This window comes from Hemiscyllium ocellatum, chromosome 39, assembly GCF_020745735.1.
Source record: "Hemiscyllium ocellatum isolate sHemOce1 chromosome 39, sHemOce1.pat.X.cur, whole genome shotgun sequence".
Classification (NCBI taxonomy): domain Eukaryota; kingdom Metazoa; phylum Chordata; class Chondrichthyes; order Orectolobiformes; family Hemiscylliidae; genus Hemiscyllium; species Hemiscyllium ocellatum.
The window spans coordinates 31072178-31078407 of NC_083439.1; the positions used below are offsets into that span (position 1 = coordinate 31072178).

Genomic DNA, 6230 nt, shown 5'->3' on the forward strand with positions numbered 1-6230 from the left:
GCAATTTAGCACAGCCAATTTACCCAACCTGCACATCTTTGGATTATGAGAGGAAACCAGAGCACCGGGAGGAAACAACACACAGATACGGGGAGAATGTGCAAACTCCACACAGTCGGTCGCCCGAGGCTGGAATCGAACCCAGGTCCCTGGTGCTGTGAGGCAGCAGTACTAACCACTGAGCCTCCATGCCACCCTGTCGCAGCTGTCAAAAAAGTGCAAATAATCAGTGGGATGACACTGCCAAGATGCTTACACCTTTACCACCTCTGCAACAATGAATGTCTGAGTGGGAAGGTGACCTTCCTGAACCACTATCAATGGAGACTTTTAAATGGTCAATTACTGACCATTTATTGGCCTCAACCCACCCTTCCCAGCAAGAGACAAATGTGATTACCTTACCTACAGGAAAATCAGAGAGGCCTGTCTGCCCACATGGTGATGATGCCTCCATTTACCCCAACCTAGAGGCGATTGGGAGTATGAATGAGAGCAGGTGAGTGGTAACAGAAGGCCAGCAACCCACCCTTGCCTCCAGCCCCCAAAAAGTCCACCTGAAATGAGCAACATCTCCCCCAACAAAACATCCACCTTCTTTCTTGTATACTTTATAACGGCTCAGCACTTCAGTTCCCAGAGGCTTCCTGCCTCTGATTGGCTGGCAGCCACTGACTGGGCTGGACTTCAGATCAATGCACGTGAAAGGCCGAGAAGCCCACCTGTCAGCTCTCTCGCTGATTGGGGTATGGGTAAAGGTGTTAGTCACTCCTGAAGACACCCACATCCACACTTAGCAGAAATCTTGGCCTGGACATGAATGAATCTGGAATGCAGTAGCTCGTGGATATTTTGGTAAAACAGCACATAAATCTTGCATATACTAGGTCCACACTGAATATTCAACATTGTTAAAACATAAAAAAAGACTGAATGCACAATTAAATGAAATGACATTCAAATAAAATTTTTGCAATTAATGTGACATTTTAAGCAAAGAATTCAAACAAGGTTTATTCCAGAAGTGATTTAGAATGGTACATACCTTTTTTTTTGCTGGGAGCCTGGAATATTTATGTTTTTCTGAATACTCAGCTCTTTTCAAAAATTTTTTTTGTTTGTTCACAAAGATATAAAGAGTTTATAGCAAGGTCAGCATTTATTGCCCAATCCGAAGGTGCTTGAGTGCCAAGAGAACATACCTTCCGTGGAATCAACAAGCTACTCACAAAAAGTGGTCCTTTTAAGATTTATACATTTGCAGCCCTCTAGCAAATTTAAAGGAATCATGCAGCACAACAAATTGGTTGCCCACAGCAAAGTGGCATTAGAGGGAACTTTGTCTTTTTTTAAAACATCATTAGATGCCACAAAGCAAACATCAGTGCCTTAACCATTTGTGTGGTTTAAGACGAATAAGATCCTTCCCATCCTTATCACCAGGAGTGCTAATCTTCTCTCACAAAACTTCCTTACCTGAGAAGGTTATACTGTACCTTGCATGGCTACATGGTAATAGCGGTCCCATAATAACAGTGAATTCCAGGACATTGTCCAGTGATGATGAAGATCAGGTAATATACATAAAACCAAACATAGTATCTGATTCAGAGAGAATCTTTGAGCCCTTATTGGTCAAAATCGCTGTTTCTGAAGGTCCTAGGTTCTTGTGAAAGGTGATGGGATACAGATTGTTACCTCTGTCTTTTTCTGTCTCTCTAGATGTTGCCAGACCAGCTGAATGTTTCCAGCATTTTCCCTTTTTATTTTGCGTTTCCAGCCTCTGGAGTATTTTCCTCCAGTATTGAGTTCCCGTATTCCATGCTCTAGAGGGGACAACTAACTGCCACAGTGGAGAGGAGGAAGTATAAATCCAAAAACACCAGAGTTAAACAAGCAAACATGCTGGATTATCTCAAGGTTCATGAATGTTACCTTATTGGCAAGTGATGGCTATCCCTTAGACTCCAAGCTAGGGATTTGTGGGTGACAGTGATGTTCTGAGAAGTCACCATCATAACCTAAGAATTAGGAGTAAGGCCAGACCATCACATTTTTCTGGCCTGCACCTTTACATAGAGAGTAGTTTGTATGTGGAATGAACTTCCAGAGGGAGTTGTGGATGCAGATGCAGTTACAACATTTAAAAGCCATTTGGAATAAGTACATGAATCAGAAAGGTTTGGAGGGATGTGGCCCAAGTGCAAGCAGGTTTAGTTTAGGATTATGTTCAATGTGGACTAACTGGACTGAAGGGTGTATGACTCTATGACTGATCTCTACTGTCCTCTCTACCCCTATATCATCTGACTCCTTTGTCAGTCAGAAATCTAACTCAGCTTTAAAAATATTCAAGGACCAGTACTTTGTAGGGAAAGCAATTCCTCAGTCTAATGACCCCCAGACAGAAAACACATATCCTCATCTCCTTCTTAACTAGGAGACTAATCCAGTTGACATCACTAACTTGAGGAACCACTGTAACAGTAATTCTGGGACTACTGTCATTGCCCTGTGATAACGACAACCAACTTACTTTATGGCACTTCAGAATGTAGCCACTGTAAAGCTTCCCCACTAACCCATGTTATTCTCCTGTTTTTACAGGGTTACTTGACATCCTTTAATGCTCAGGCCTGATTGGTCCTTTGTCAGGGCTCTCTGGGCTCCATTGCCACCTATTTGCTCACTCCTTCACCACCTCACTACTCCAACCTCCATTCCACCCGCGAATCCCTGTCATCCAGGTAAATACCAGTGTCTTAGAAACATCAGTTCTGAAAAAGGATTATTGAACTCAAAACTTTAAACTTGTTTCTCTCTCCACAGATGCTCCAGGCCTGCTGAGTTTCTCCAGCACTTTCTGTTTTTGTTTTGGAATTCCAGCATTCACAATTTTTTGTTCTGTTTTATTCTAGTATTTCTTGTTAAAATTTCTTTTTGCCACATAGTGTTTTCTATATATTTCAAATTGATAGCCTACTATCACCCTACATTAGTTTTGAAGCATACATATGCAGTTGTGTCTAAGAAAATGTTGAGGGTATCAGATACTTAGACAAACACTAGCAAATACCTATTATAGATCATTAAAAATAATCACAGGATTAAAGAATGGGAGTAAATGACAAAAGCACGAGACACATTGAAAGAGTACTTGCATAAAACATGCACATAAAACATGATCATGTTTGCTAGATTTTCCTATTTCATTTCGATATAATTCGTGAAATGAAAACAGCTTTTGTTTTGTGTGCAGTAGTATCCACGAGGTAGGTAGACGGCACATAGAAAGCTGTTTTACTTTCAAACATTTAATTCAAATCGAAGGAAATTCCAAATCATAGTGATAGTGTTTACATTTGCCATTGTTCGTTGGTTTTAGCAAATCTGAAAACATATCAATCCTGCAAATTATCTGTGAGATTTTGAGAAGGTTTGTAACTCAAATTGAGGTTCTGAATGCAGGTTGCTCGCTAAGCTGGAAGGTTTGTTTTCAGATGTTTCGTCACCATACTAGGTAATATCTTCAGTGAGTCTCCAGATGAAGCACTGGTAGTATAGCCTGCTTTCTATTTATGTGTTTGGGTTTCTTTGGGTGAACCCAAGGAAATAGAAAGCAGGCTACACTACCAGTCCTTCATCCGGAGACTCACTGAAGATCTTACCTAGTATGGTAACGAAACATCTGAAAATGACCTTCCTGCTCACTAGGCTACTCTGTGTCCAGTACCTGTGAGATACTAAGGTAGAGATATTCCATATTATTTATGTAATTCCTTCCTTTACTGTTTTGGCAAATACATTAACCGGTCTCTGGTAAAATAATGCAGGAAGGAATTTCATTCGAGGCCATGGAGACCTTTACTTCTAGTATCTCACTGCATGATTTCCAAGACTATTATTTGTAAACATAATTCTGGATTTACTAAAGCTCTTTAAAAGTGGAAAAGGCAAAGATTTGGTGCTGATGCCTCTATGATTTATTAAATTGCCATATCATAGTTTACAATTTAATAGTGCAAAGTGAACAGAAGTTCTGTGAATTTCCTTTTTAATTGAAGAAAACTTACAGAAGTCTAGTGAGGCTTTTAAACCACTGCAAATGAACATATTCTGCTTTCCATGTATGTCAAAGCTGTCATGTGGTAATGCCGACTATGCATTTCCTGTCAACATTTTCCGTTGTAAATTCTTATGTCCTTATTTGTAATGGAAAGTGCCTATGTAAACGTGTCACGCAATAATTACATTCCCCCTTCCACACTAATGAAGGCATGGCGGGGGTGGGGGTGAAGAGCATAATTACAAGATGTAGAGATGCAAATTACATTCCGAACAAGAGAATATGGATTTACAATTGATCTATAAAATGTTGTGTGTTATAAATGGAATTAAAATGAGCTTGCAAACGCAGCCAATGACCAATGTTTTCTAAACCTACTTTATTTGAAGGCTACATGTGGTCTTAATTCCCCCTGTGCAACATCAGAAGAGATTGATTGATTTATTTCTTGAAGTTATCTGGAGAGGCAGTCAAAAGAAAAATCTTTGGGGGGTCTTCCAATTTTGAGCAAAACAAATTGCAGAATGATGCAGAATTTCCTTGCAAAGAAACTTCCCCAACACTGGAAAGAATAATAATGATTTTTTATTGTCTCTAGCTATTTCTCTTGCTCGCTCTCTCTCCCCCACTTAGATACAGAATTTCTCACAAAGGAATTCCATAATTCTCTCGAGAATATTGGCAGTTTTTAAAATATTTTATCTCTCAGTCTCTCTCTCTCTCTTCCACTCACTGATACAGCATTTCCTCACAAAAATTCTCCTGAATGCTCCAGAGAATGTGACTGACTTTTTTTATTGTCTGTCTATCTCTGATCCAGAATTTTCTCATGGAAAAATCCTTTATGTATAGACCCTGGTTATAGCATTTTTAAAGTTGTTCCTCTTGGTTTTTTTTTTATCTAGTTCTTTGACTGTGTTCCTCTTTTCCTGTCTTTCTCACTAGCTAACTCAGTCCCTCTCACTCTGAATGCCTTTGTCTCTTATTCTCTCTCTGCCTTAGTTTCTGTCTCTCCTGTTCTGTATATGTCTTTTTCTCTTTGTCTCTTAATCTCTCTTTGTTACAGTCTCTTTCTTTCTATCTCAATCTGTGTGTATCTTTGTTTCTGACTTTCTCACCTCTCTGTTTTCCTTTCTGTCTTTTTGTCCCAGGCTCTCCACCACTTTAAGTTTCTCTCTTACCTCTGTTTCTTTATCAATCTATCCTTCCTTTTGACACAGTTACACTGGCTCTCTCTTGCTGTGTGTCTCTCTTTATCTTTCAGTCTCTCCTGCTCTCATTGTTTCAGTCTTTCCCTTTCTTTCAGTCTCTCCCTTCACCACTTCCCCCAACCCCCTTCCTCTCTCTCCCTCCCTCTCTCACTCACACACACAGTCTTGTTTTCTCTGTATCTCCCATTCTCTGCCTCTATAAATTGTGTGTGACACTTCAATGTCATCTAGAGTATTGAAACAGAGATCTTACAAATGGCAGCAAGGTAAATAGAACAATGGGAACATGACTGAGAGCAGACCGGGCTTGAATCAGGACTTTGTCTGGATCTGAGGGTCATGGCCGTCAGTTGGACTTGTGTTTTAAAGAGAAGGTATGTTTTGCAATGTAGGGTTACAGAAATATAAGCAACGTAAGACAATTTACTCAAATATCGAAAACACGGACAAGTGAAATAGAGTAACCAAAATCCTGATAGATGGGGAAAAAGTCAGTGGAGTAGTTTAAAAGAAAATAGGGAGAGAATCAGAACGAACAGTTCAAGGTCAGTGCAAATGGTTGGTAGTTAGAGAACTGAAATAAATTCTATCAGCTTGGAAGATAAACAAAAGTTAAGCTCGCAGCATTAGGAAAAAAAACAAAGGCCATGAAGAAAGTTTCAGCAGAAAAGAAACCATATTTATCTTGAAAGTTCACCCCTCAGACAAATCTAAGGATCTTAACTGCATGAGTCGACAGATGCAGATACAAGAGCAATCCTAGGGGCATCTCAGGGCTTTTAGACAACAGTTAATATCATAATGATTTACATTGAGTTCATTGTTTCATTACAATGTGTCAAGCATAAGATTGTAAAGTATATATGAGCATAACTGTAGACAAAGCTTTTACTTTTTTGTAACAATATAACATATGGTCTGTGCCAGAATTATTTAATTTTTAAATATGAAAT

At 39.4% G+C, this 6230-nt stretch overlaps 1 pseudogene; it reads right to left on the reverse strand.

The window, feature by feature from the left end:
* Positions 1-1348: 1348 nt before the first annotated feature.
* LOC132834444 (U6atac minor spliceosomal RNA) lies at positions 1349-1468 on the reverse strand (annotated as a pseudogene).
* Positions 1469-6230: the final 4762 nt, after the last annotated feature.